General features: G+C 39.7%; 10 non-coding genes across 10 annotated transcripts; all 10 read left to right on the forward strand.

The window, feature by feature from the left end:
• Window positions 1-340: 340 nt before the first annotated feature.
• TRNAP-UGG (transfer RNA proline (anticodon UGG)) lies at window positions 341-412 on the forward strand. Its single transcript has one exon. It is a non-coding gene; the product is annotated as a tRNA-Pro (tRNA).
• Window positions 413-700: 288 nt separating this feature from the next.
• Window positions 701-773, forward strand: TRNAV-CAC (transfer RNA valine (anticodon CAC)). Its single transcript has one exon. It is a non-coding gene; the product is annotated as a tRNA-Val (tRNA).
• A 2,195-nt stretch (window positions 774-2,968) lies between these two features.
• Window positions 2,969-3,040, forward strand: TRNAP-UGG (transfer RNA proline (anticodon UGG)). The gene has a single exon. It is a non-coding gene; the product is annotated as a tRNA-Pro (tRNA).
• A 288-nt stretch (window positions 3,041-3,328) lies between these two features.
• On the forward strand, window positions 3,329-3,401 carry TRNAA-CGC (transfer RNA alanine (anticodon CGC)). The gene has a single exon. It is a non-coding gene; the product is annotated as a tRNA-Ala (tRNA).
• Window positions 3,402-5,526: 2,125 nt separating this feature from the next.
• Window positions 5,527-5,598, forward strand: TRNAP-UGG (transfer RNA proline (anticodon UGG)). The gene has a single exon. It is a non-coding gene; the product is annotated as a tRNA-Pro (tRNA).
• Window positions 5,599-5,886: 288 nt separating this feature from the next.
• TRNAV-CAC (transfer RNA valine (anticodon CAC)) lies at window positions 5,887-5,959 on the forward strand. Its single transcript has one exon. It is a non-coding gene; the product is annotated as a tRNA-Val (tRNA).
• A 2,173-nt stretch (window positions 5,960-8,132) lies between these two features.
• TRNAP-UGG (transfer RNA proline (anticodon UGG)) lies at window positions 8,133-8,204 on the forward strand. Its single transcript has one exon. It is a non-coding gene; the product is annotated as a tRNA-Pro (tRNA).
• A 288-nt stretch (window positions 8,205-8,492) lies between these two features.
• On the forward strand, window positions 8,493-8,565 carry TRNAV-CAC (transfer RNA valine (anticodon CAC)). The gene has a single exon. It is a non-coding gene; the product is annotated as a tRNA-Val (tRNA).
• Window positions 8,566-10,714: 2,149 nt separating this feature from the next.
• TRNAP-UGG (transfer RNA proline (anticodon UGG)) lies at window positions 10,715-10,786 on the forward strand. The gene has a single exon. It is a non-coding gene; the product is annotated as a tRNA-Pro (tRNA).
• A 288-nt stretch (window positions 10,787-11,074) lies between these two features.
• On the forward strand, window positions 11,075-11,147 carry TRNAA-CGC (transfer RNA alanine (anticodon CGC)). The gene has a single exon. It is a non-coding gene; the product is annotated as a tRNA-Ala (tRNA).
• Window positions 11,148-12,031: the final 884 nt, after the last annotated feature.

The following is a 12,031-nucleotide window of genomic DNA, read 5'->3' on the forward strand; positions in this document are numbered from 1 at the left end:
ATTCACCTTGGCATTCCGATTTGCACAAAGGGAATAAGTATTTGAGAGAAAAGGCAAAATGTGTTTCTTATGTTGTTATGAACAGCTTTTTATTCTTTCTCTTTAGGCTCTAGCCAATGCAGAAATATATAAATAACTGCTGACTTCCTGTAAGACTTGTCCAATGCTGAGAAAAAATAAAAGGGGACACTTACAAATGATAGTGCTATCGTTTGAGAAAGGGTAAGTTGACACTGAATTTCCTGTGAATTCACAGACCAAGCATGAAAAAGACCCCAGCATGATCTTCATTGCGGGCTTAGAGCTGGTATTACCTTTTCAGAGGTGAGGGTCTTTCAACCGCTCGTTGGTCTAGGGGTATGATTCTCGCTTTGGGTGCGAGAGGTCCCGGGTTCAAATCCCGGACGAGCCCTTTCATTGGTGCTCTTTTGAAGTATGCATTTCAAAGCCAATATCAATTTTCTCTTTGCAGTAGTGGATGATTATTTGCTAGAGTCTCATGCTTTTAACCTTGCCCTGCCTGAGCAAATAGGAAACATTTCTCTTTAAGCATTTTGCAAAAATGCTGAACTTGCAAGGCATATACAAGCGTTCAGATAGGGCTGTCGGGCAGGTTGCATGAAAGAAATCTAAAACCAGATGCCCTTGGAATAGTCTGTTTTGAGCAGTTTCATCACAGAAGAATCACCTGTAGGTATCTGTTTCTGTAGTGTAGTGGTTATCACGTTCGCCTCACACGCGAAAGGTCCCCGGTTTGAAACCGGGCAGAAACACTAGTTATATTGTCTTGGCTGCAATGTTGAGAGTTGCCGTTTTGCATGAAATTGTCCAGGCCCTGAAGGTGGGTTCATGCAGTCTCGTTCCAAGAAAGTGAATTCTCTTAAAAACAATAACATAATTGGCATGTGGATGTATCTGTTGATTCACAGACCTCACTTTCAAAAGAGCCCTGCATTCGGTTCAATGCTCAACCAGAACAAGCATTAACTTTGAGAATTGTTGGCACCAACAGGCCTCCTATTTTAGTGGAGTGTTTTTGGTTTTAAGTGCTGAGGCTTGGGCTCAATTCCTAGATGATCCTTCTCAAGGTGATGATACAAATGCATCGTCACCTTTTCGTTTAATGTCAGAATTGTTTATTTCCATTTGGTGGTGTATGAATGCTTTCGACAGTATGGGGATTTTTTCTAGCCTTGCATGAATAAAAGCATATCACTCCTCTTTATGTATTTTTCTAATACATTTATATTTGCATCTCCTCTCCTAGCATGCATTTTTGACTATCTTACAGGCTGTATATAATAAGTATCAATTCAGGGGCGCTTCTACTACTCAAATCACAACTGTTCTATCACGACATTGATAAGCAATCTGCATCTGCTTCTGTTGTGTATTGGTTATCATATTTACCTGACGTGTGAAAGTCCCATGTTTGACAGTGCACGTTAACAAAGAAACCAATGATTTTTATTAAAAGTTGTCTTGTGTTTTGGTTACCTTGCATCAGCCAAAACGTGCCAGAGATGACTTCATTTGCAGTCACTTGAAAAGTAGGGATTCTCAAATAAATGGCAAGAGGTTGAAACAAATCCAAAGAAATGCATGGCATATCTATGAGTAGGTGTATGCATGTATCCATATATAAAGATAGATAGATAGATAGATAGATAGAGATATAGATAGATAGATAGATAGATAGATAGATAGATAGATAGATAGATAGATAGATAGATAGATAGATAGATAGATAGATAGATAGATAGATAGATAGATAGATAGATAGATAGATAGATAGATAGATAGATAGATAGATAGATAGATAGATAGATAGATAGATAGATAGATATAGGGAGAGAGAGAGCGTTAATATAAACAGAGACTTTATTTTCAATCAAGCGGTATTTTCTTTCCTTTAGGAGCAGAATGTTCTGATCATCAGCGCACCAGAATGTAGTGCTTGGTTGGCAAGCATCACATATTGTGATGTGTTAGCTAAGAGTTCCATGTCCTTCAGACTCATATATTCCTCTGTAGTTGTACCTTGGTGATTCCACAAAACATGGCATCATAATAAGCATTCTACTGCCACAGAGTGGACAGAGAAACCATTTAGAATTTCCCTGAAAAAGAAAAAAAGCATACTTAGGCAGAGCTTTGTGGACAGGAAGGACATTAGAGCAAGTGAGCAATAAGCACTGCTTTTGTTAATTTACATAGGCAGAACAGAGACTGCTGGGAAAAGCCTGAAATTAAAGGCACAGAAAATGCCTGCTTCTGGAGAGAACACTAAGAAGCATTGAAAGTTTTTCCTCTGACCCTGGCCACTCTTAAGAGGAATCCTATGATAGTCAGCAGGACCCACCCTAAAAAGGAAGGGACAGCCATTTGGACCCTTTCCACCTTTCCTTGATCGAGCCTGATTGAGCGCTGATTGAGCGGATAAGCACATAAGCACATAAGCACATGTACTTCTTATTTTGGGAAGGCATTGCTTAGCTTGTTACCAGCAGCTCAGTTATGTTATGATGTTAGAGGCTATGCAAGGAATGCTTTAGTCCTGCATTAGGCAGTTTTTATTGCTTCTTGCATTCAAGAGATAGATAATTAGCCAGAATCTGTGGCCCAGCTATTCACCTTGGCATTCCGATTTGCACAAAGGGAATAAGTATTTGAGAGAAAAGGCAAAATGTGTTTCTTATGTTGTTATGAACAGCTTTTTATTCTTTCTCTTTAGGCTCTAGCCAATGCAGAAATATATAAATAACTGCTGACTTCCTGTAAGACTTGTCCAATGCTGAGAAAAAATAAAAGGGGACACTTACAAATGATAGTGCTATCGTTTGAGAAAGGGTAAGTTGACACTGAATTTCCTGTGAATTCACAGACCAAGCATGAAAAAGACCCCAGCATGATCTTCATTGCGGGCTTAGACCTGGTATTACCTTTTCAGAGGTGAGGGGCTTTCAACGGCTCGTTGGTCTAGGGGTATGATTCTCGCTTTGGGTGCGAGAGGTCCCGGGTTCAAATCCCGGACGAGCCCTTTCATTGGTGCTCTTTTGAAGTATGCATTTCAAAGCCAATATCAATTTTCTCTTTGCAGTAGTGGATGATTATTTGCTAGAGTCTCATGCTTTTAACCTTGCCCTGCCTGAGCAAATAGGAAACATTTCTCTTTAAGCATTTTGCAAAAATGCTGAACTTGCAAGGCATATACAAGCGTTCAGATAGGGCTGTCGGGCAGGTTGCATGAAAGAAATCTAAAACCAGATGCCCTTGGAATAGTCTGTTTTGAGCAGTTTCATCACAGAAGAATCACCTGTAGGTATCTGTTTCTGTAGTGTAGTGGTTATCACGTTCGCCTCGCACGCGAAAGGTCCCCGGTTCGAAACCGGGCAGAAACACTAGTTATATTGTCTTGGCTGCAATGTTGAGAGTTGCAGTTTTGCATGAAATTGTCCAGGCCCTGAAGGTGGGTTCATGCAGTGTTGTTCCAAGAAAGGGAATTCTCTTAAAAACAATAACATAATTGGCATGTGGATGTATCTGTTGATTCACAGACCTCACTTTCAAAAGAGCCCTGCATTCGGTTCAATGCTCAACCAGAACAAGCATTAACTTTGAGAATTGTTGGCACCAACAGGCCTCCTATTTTAGTGGAGTGTTTCTGGTTTTAAGTGCTGAGGCTTGGGCTCAATTCCTAGATGATCCTTCTCAAGGTGATGATACAAATGCATCGTCACCTTTTCGTTTAATGTCAGAATTGTTTATTTCCATTTGGTGGTGTATGAATGCTTTCGACAGTATGGGGATTTTTTCTAGCCTTGCATGAATAAAAGCATATCACTCCTCTTTATGTATTTTTCTAATACATTTATATTTGCATCTCCTCTCCTAGCATGCATTTTTGACTATCTTACAGGCTGTATATAATAAGTATCAATTCAGGGGCGCTTCTACTACTCAAATCACAACTGTTCTATCACGACATTGATAAGCAATCTGCATCTGCTTCTGTTGTGTATTGGTTATCATATTTACCTGACGTGTGAAAGTCCCATGTTTGACAGTGCACGTTAACAAAGAAACCAATGATTTTTATTAAAAGTTGTCTTGTGTTTTGGTTACCTTGCATCAGCCAAAACGTGCCAGAGATGACTTCATTTGCAGTCACTTGAAAAGTAGGGATTCTCAAATAAATGGCAAGAGGTTGAAACAAATCCAAAGAAATGCATGGCATATCTATGAGTAGGTGTATGCATGTATCCATATATAAAGATAGATAGATAGATAGATAGATAGAGATATAGATAGATAGATAGATAGATAGATAGATAGATAGATAGATAGATAGATAGATAGATAGATAGATAGATAGATAGATAGATAGATAGATAGATAGATATAGGGAGAGAGAGAGCGTTAATATAAACAGAGACTTTATTTTCAATCAAGCGGTATTTTCTTTCCTTTAGGAGCAGAATGTTCTGATCATCAGCGCACCAGAATGTAGTGCTTGGTTGGCAAGCATCACATATTGTGATGTGTTAGCTAAGAGTTCCATGTCCTTCAGACTCATATATTCCTCTGTAATTGTACCTTGGTGATTCCACAAAACATGGCATCATAATCAGCATTCTACTGCCACAGAGTGGACAGAGAAACCATTTAGAATTTCCCTGAAAAAGAAAAAAAGCATACTTAGGCAGAGCTTTGTGGACAGGAAGGACATTAGAGCAAGTGAGGAATAAGCACTGCTTTTGTTAATTTACATAGGCAGAACAGAGACTGCTGGGAAAAGCCTGAAATTAAAGGCACAGAAAATGCCTGCTTCTGGAGAGAACACTAAGAAGCATTGAAAGTTTTTCCTCTGACCCTGGCCACTCTTAAGAGGAATCCTATGATAGTCAGCAGGACCCACCCTAAAAAGGAAGGGACAGCCATTTGGACCCTTTCCACCTTTCCTTGATCGAGCCTGATCGAGCCTGATTGAGCGCTGATTGAGCGGATAAGCACATAAGCACATGTACTTCTCATTTTGGGAAGGCATTGCTTAGCTTGTTACCAGCAGCTCAGTTATGTTATGATGTTAGAGGCTATGCAAGGAATGCTTTAGTCCTGCATTAGGCAGTTTTTATTGCTTCTTGCATTCAAGAGATAGATAATTAGCCAGAATCTGTGGCCCAGCTATTCACCTTGGCATTCCGATTTGCACAAAGGGAATAAGTATTTGAGAGAAAAGGCAAAATGTGTTTCTTATGTTGTTATGAACAGCTTTTTATTCTTTCTCTTTAGGCTCTAGCCAATGCAGAAATATATAAATAACTGCTGACTTCCTGTAAGACTTGTCCAATGCTGAGAAAAAATAAAAGGGGACACTTACAAATGATAGTGCTATCGTTTGAGAAAGGGTAAGTTGACACTGAATTTCCTGTGAATTCACAGACCAAGCATGAAAAAGACCCCAGCATGATCTTCATTGCGGGCTTAGAGCTGGTATTACCTTTTCAGAGGTGAGGGTCTTTCAACGGCTCGTTGGTCTAGGGGTATGATTCTCGCTTTGGGTGCGAGAGGTCCCGGGTTCAAATCCCGGACGAGCCCTTTCATTGGTGCTCTTTTGAAGTATGCATTTCAAAGCCAATATCAATTTTCTCTTTGCAGTAGTGGATGATTATTTGCTAGAGTCTCATGCTTTTAACCTTGCCCTGCCTGAGCAAATAGGAAACATTTCTCTTTAAGCATTTTGCAAAAATGCTGAACTTGCAAGGCATATACAAGCGTTCAGATAGGGCTGTCGGGCAGGTTGCATGAAAGAAATCTAAAACCAGATGCCCTTGGAATAGTCTGTTTTGAGCAGTTTCATCACAGAAGAATCACCTGTAGGTATCTGTTTCTGTAGTGTAGTGGTTATCACGTTCGCCTCACACGCGAAAGGTCCCCGGTTTGAAACCGGGCAGAAACACTAGTTATATTGTCTTGGCTGCAATGTTGAGAGTTGCCGTTTTGCATGAAATTGTCCAGGCCCTGAAGGTGGGTTCATGCAGTCTCGTTCCAAGAAAGTGAATTCTCTTAAAAACAATAACATAATTGGCATGTGGATGTATCTGTTGATTCACAGACCTCACTTTCAAAAGAGCCCTGCATTCGGTTCAATGCTCAACCAGAACAAGCATTAACTTTGAGAATTGTTGGCACCAACAGGCCTCCTATTTTAGTGGAGTGTTTTTGGTTTTAAGTGCTGAGGCTTGGGCTCAATTCCTAGATGATCCTTCTCAAGGTGATGATACAAATGCATCGTCACCTTTTCGTTTAATGTCAGAATTGTTTATTTCCATTTGGTGGTGTATGAATGCTTTCGACAGTATGGGGATTTTTTCTAGCCTTGCATGAATAAAAGCATATCACTCCTCTTTATGTATTTTTCTAATACATTTATATTTGCATCTCCTCTCCTAGCATGCATTTTTGACTATCTTACAGGCTGTATATAATAAGTATCAATTCAGGGGCGCTTCTACTACTCAAATCACAACTGTTCTATCACGACATTGATAAGCAATCTGCATCTGCTTCTGTTGTGTATTGGTTATCATATTTACCTGACGTGTGAAAGTCCCATGTTTGACAGTGCACGTTAACAAAGAAACCAATGATTTTTATTAAAAGTTGTCTTGTGTTTTGGTTACCTTGCATCAGCCAAAACGTGCCAGAGATGACTTCATTTGCAGTCACTTGAAAAGTAGGGATTCTCAAATAAATGGCAAGAGGTTGAAACAAATCCAAAGAAATGCATGGCATATCTATGAGTAGGTGTATGCATGTATCCATATATAAAGATAGATAGATAGATAGATAGATAGAGATATAGATAGATAGATAGATAGATAGATAGATAGATAGATAGATAGATAGATAGATAGATAGATAGATAGATAGATAGATAGATAGATAGATAGATAGATAGATAGATAGATAGATAGATAGATAGATAGATAGATAGATAGATAGATATAGGGAGAGAGAGAGTGTTAATATAAACAGAGACTTTATTTTCAATCAAGCGGTATTTTCTTTCCTTTAGGAGCAGAATGTTCTGATCATCAGCGCACCAGAATGTAGTGCTTGGTTGGCAAGCATCACATATTGTGATGTGTTAGCTAAGAGTTCCATGTCCTTCAGACTCATATATTCCTCTGTAGTTGTACCTTGGTGATTCCACAAAACATGGCATCATAATCAGCATTCTACTGCCACAGAGTGGACAGAGAAACCATTTAGAATTTCCCTGAAAAAGAAAAAAAGCATACTTAGGCAGAGCTTTGTGGACAGGAAGGACATTAGAGCAAGTGAGCAATAAGCACTGCTTTTGTTAATTTACATAGGCAGAACAGAGACTGCTGGGAAAAGCCTGAAATTAAAGGCACAGAAAATGCCTGCTTCTGGAGAGAACACTAAGAAGCATTGAAAGTTTTTCCTCTGGCCCTGGCCACTCTTAAGAGGAATCCTATGATAGTCAGCAGGACCCACCCTAAAAAGGAAGGGACAGCCATTTGGACCCTTTCCACCTTTCCTATATCTCGCCTGATCGAGCCTGATTGAGCGCTGATTGAGCGGATAAGCACATAAGCACATGTACTTCTCATTTTGGGAAGGCATTGCTTAGCTTGTTACCAGCAGCTCAGTTATGTTATGATGTTAGAGGCTATGCAAGGAATGCTTTAGTCCTGCATTAGGCAGTTTTTATTGCTTCTTGCATTCAAGAGATAGATAATTAGCCAGAATCTGTGGCCCAGCTATTCACCTTGGCATTCCGATTTGCACAAAGGGAATAAGTATTTGAGAGAAAAGGCAAAATGTGTTTCTTATGTTGTTATGAACAGCTTTTTATTCTTTCTCTTTAGGCTCTAGCCAATGCAGAAATATATAAATAACTGCTGACTTCCTGTAAGACTTGTCCAATGCTGAGAAAAAATAAAAGGGGACACTTACAAATGATAGTGCTATCGTTTGAGAAAGGGTAAGTTGACACTGAATTTCCTGTGAATTCACAGACCAAGCATGAAAAAGACCCCAGCATGATCTTCATTGCGGGCTTAGAGCTGGTATTACCTTTTCAGAGGTGAGGGTCTTTCAACGGCTCGTTGGTCTAGGGGTATGATTCTCGCTTTGGGTGCGAGAGGTCCCGGGTTCAAATCCCGGACGAGCCCTTTCATTGGTGCTCTTTTGAAGTATGCATTTCAAAGCCAATATCAATTTTCTCTTTGCAGTAGTGGATGATTATTTGCTAGAGTCTCATGCTTTTAACCTTGCCCTGCCTGAGCAAATAGGAAACATTTCTCTTTAAGCATTTTGCAAAAATGCTGAACTTGCAAGGCATATACAAGCGTTCAGATAGGGCTGTCGGGCAGGTTGCATGAAAGAAATCTAAAACCAGATGCCCTTGGAATAGTCTGTTTTGAGCAGTTTCATCACAGAAGAATCACCTGTAGGTATCTGTTTCTGTAGTGTAGTGGTTATCACGTTCGCCTCACACGCGAAAGGTCCCCGGTTCGAAACCGGGCAGAAACACTAGTTATATTGTCTTGGCTGCAATGTTGAGAGTTGCCGTTTTGCATGAATTTGTCCAGGCCCTGAAGGTGGGTTCATGCAGTCTCGTTCCAAGAAAGTGAATTCTCTTAAAAACAATAACATAATTGGCATGTGGATGTATCTGTTGATTCACAGACCTCACTTTCAAAAGAGCCCTGCATTCGGTTCAATGCTCAACAAGAACAAGCATTAACTTTGAGAATTGTTGGCACCAACAGGCCTCCTATTTTAGTGGAGTGTTTTTGGTTTTAAGTGCTGAGGCTTGGGCTCAATTCCTAGATGATCCTTCTCAAGGTGATGATACAAATGCATCGTCACCTTTTCGTTTAATGTCAGAATTGTTTATTTCCATTTGGTGGTGTATGAATGCTTTCGACAGTATGGGGATTTTTTCTAGCCTTGCATGAATAAAAGCATATCACTCCTCTTTATGTATTTTTCTAATACATTTATATTTGCATCTCCTCTCCTAGCATGCATTTTTGACTATCTTACAGGCTGTATATAATAAGTATCAATTCAGGGGCGCTTCTACTACTCAAATCACAACTGTTCTATCACGACATTGATAAGCAATCTGCATCTGCTTCTGTTGTGTATTGGTTATCATATTTACCTGACGTGTGAAAGTCCCATGTTTGACAGTGCACGTTAACAAAGAAACCAATGATTTTTATTAAAAGTTGTCTTGTGTTTTGGTTACCTTGCATCAGCCAAAACGTGCCAGAGATGACTTCATTTGCAGTCACTTGAAAAGTAGGGATTCTCAAATAAATGGCAAGAGGTTGAAACAAATCCAAAGAAATGCATGGCATATCTATGAGTAGGTGTATGCATGTATCCATATATAAAGATAGATAGATAGATAGATAGATAGAGATATAGATAGATAGATAGATAGATAGATAGATAGATAGATAGATAGATAGATAGATAGATAGATAGATAGATAGATAGATAGATAGATAGATAGATAGATAGATAGATAGATAGATAGATAGATATAGGGAGAGAGAGAGCGTTAATATAAACAGAGACTTTATTTTCAATCAAGCGGTATTTTCTTTCCTTTAGGAGCAGAATGTTCTGATCATCAGCGCACCAGAATGTAGTGCTTGGTTGGCAAGCATCACATATTGTGATGTGTTAGCTAAGAGTTCCATGTCCTTCAGACTCATATATTCCTCTGTAGTTGTACCTTGGTGATTCCACAAAACATGGCATCATAATCAGCATTCTACTGCCACAGAGTGGACAGAGAAACCATTTAGAATTTCCCTGAAAAAGAAAAAAAGCATACTTAGGCAGAGCTTTGTGGACAGGAAGGACATTAGAGCAAGTGAGCAATAAGCACTGCTTTTGTTAATTTACATAGGCAGAACAGAGACTGCTGGGAAAAGCCTGAAATTAAAGGCACAGAAAATGCCTGCTTCTGGAGAGAACACTAAGAAGCATTGAAAGTTTTTCCTCTGACCCTGGCCACTCTTAAGAGGAATCCTATGATAGTCAGCAGGACCCACCCTAAAAAGGAAGGGACAGCCATTTGGACCCTTTCCACCTTTCCTTGATCGAGCCTGATCGAGCCTGATTGAGCGCTGATTGAGCGGATAAGCACATAAGCACATGTACTTCTTATTTTGGGAAGGCATTGCTTAGCTTGTTACCAGCAGCTCAGTTATGTTATGATGTTAGAGGCTATGCAAGGAATGCTTTAGTCCTGCATTAGGCAGTTTTTATTGCTTCTTGCATTCAAGAGATAGATAATTAGCCAGAATCTGTGGCCCAGCTATTCACCTTGGCATTCCGATTTGCACAAAGGGAATAAGTATTTGAGAGAAAAGGCAAAATGTGTTTCTTATGTTGTTATGAACAGCTTTTTATTCTTTCTCTTTAGGCTCTAGCCAATGCAGAAATATATAAATAACTGCTGACTTCCTGTAAGACTTGTCCAATGCTGAGAAAAAATAAAAGGGGACACTTACAAATGATAGTGCTATCGTTTGAGAAAGGGTAAGTTGACACTGAATTTCCTGTGAATTCACAGACCAAGCATGAAAAAGACCCCAGCATGATCTTCATTGCGGGCTTAGAGCTGGTATTACCTTTTCAGAGGTGAGGGGCTTTCAACGGCTCGTTGGTCTAGGGGTATGATTCTTGCTTTGGGTGCGAGAGGTCCCGGGTTCAAATCCCGGACGAGCCCTTTCATTGGTGCTCTTTTGAAGTATGCATTTCAAAGCCAATATCAATTTTCTCTTTGCAGTAGTGGATGATTATTTGCTAGAGTCGCATGCTTTTAACCTTGCCCTGCCTGAGCAAATAGGAAACATTTCTCTTTAAGCATTTTGCAAAAATGCTGAACTTGCAAGGCATATACAAGCGTTCAGATAGGGCTGTCGGGCAGGTTGCATGAAAGAAATCTAAAACCAGATGCCCTTGGAATAGTCTGTTTTGAGCAGTTTCATCACAGAAGAATCACCTGTAGGTATCTGTTTCTGTAGTGTAGTGGTTATCACGTTCGCCTCGCACGCGAAAGGTCCCCGGTTCGAAACCGGGCAGAAACACTAGTTAAATTGTCTTGGCTGCAATGTTGAGAGTTGCAGTTTTGCATGAAATTGTCCAGGCCCTGAAGGTGGGTTCATGCAGTGTCGTTCCAAGAAAGGGAATTCTCCTAAAAACAATAACATAATTGGCATGTGGATGTATCTGTTGATTCACAGACCTCACTTTCAAAAGAGCCCTGCATTCGGTTAAATGCTCAACCAGAACAAGCATTAACTTTGAGAATTGTTGGCACCAACAGGCCTCCTATTTTAGTGGAGTGTTTCTGGTTTTAAGTGCTGAGGCTTGGGCTCAATTCCTAGATGATCCTTCTCAAGGTGATGATACAAATGCATCGTCACCTTTTCGTTTAATGTCAGAATTGTTTATTTCCATTTGGTGGTGTATGAATGCTTTCGACAGTATGGGGATTTTTTCTAGCCTTGCATGAATAAAAGCATATCACTCCTCTTTATGTATTTTTCTAATACATTTATATTTGCATCTCCTCTCCTAGCATGCATTTTTGACTATCTTACAGGCTGTATATAATAAGTATCAATTCAGGGGCGCTTCTACTACTCAAATCACAACTGTTCTATCACGACATTGATAAGCAATCTGCATCTGCTTCTGTTGTGTATTGGTTATCATATTTACCTGACGTGTGAAAGTCCCATGTTTGACAGTGCACGTTAACAAAGAAACCAATGATTTTTATTAAAAGTTGTCTTGTGTTTTGGTTACCTTGCATCAGCCAAAACGTGCCAGAGATGACTTCATTTGCAGTCACTTGAAAAGTAGGGATTCTCAAATAAATGGCAAGAGGTTGAAACAAATCCAAAGAAATGCATGGCATATCTATGAGTAGGTGTATGCATGTATCCATATATAAAGATAGATAGAT

Source organism: Lissotriton helveticus, chromosome 8 (assembly GCF_964261635.1).
Source record: "Lissotriton helveticus chromosome 8, aLisHel1.1, whole genome shotgun sequence".
NCBI lineage: Eukaryota > Metazoa > Chordata > Amphibia > Caudata > Salamandridae > Lissotriton > Lissotriton helveticus.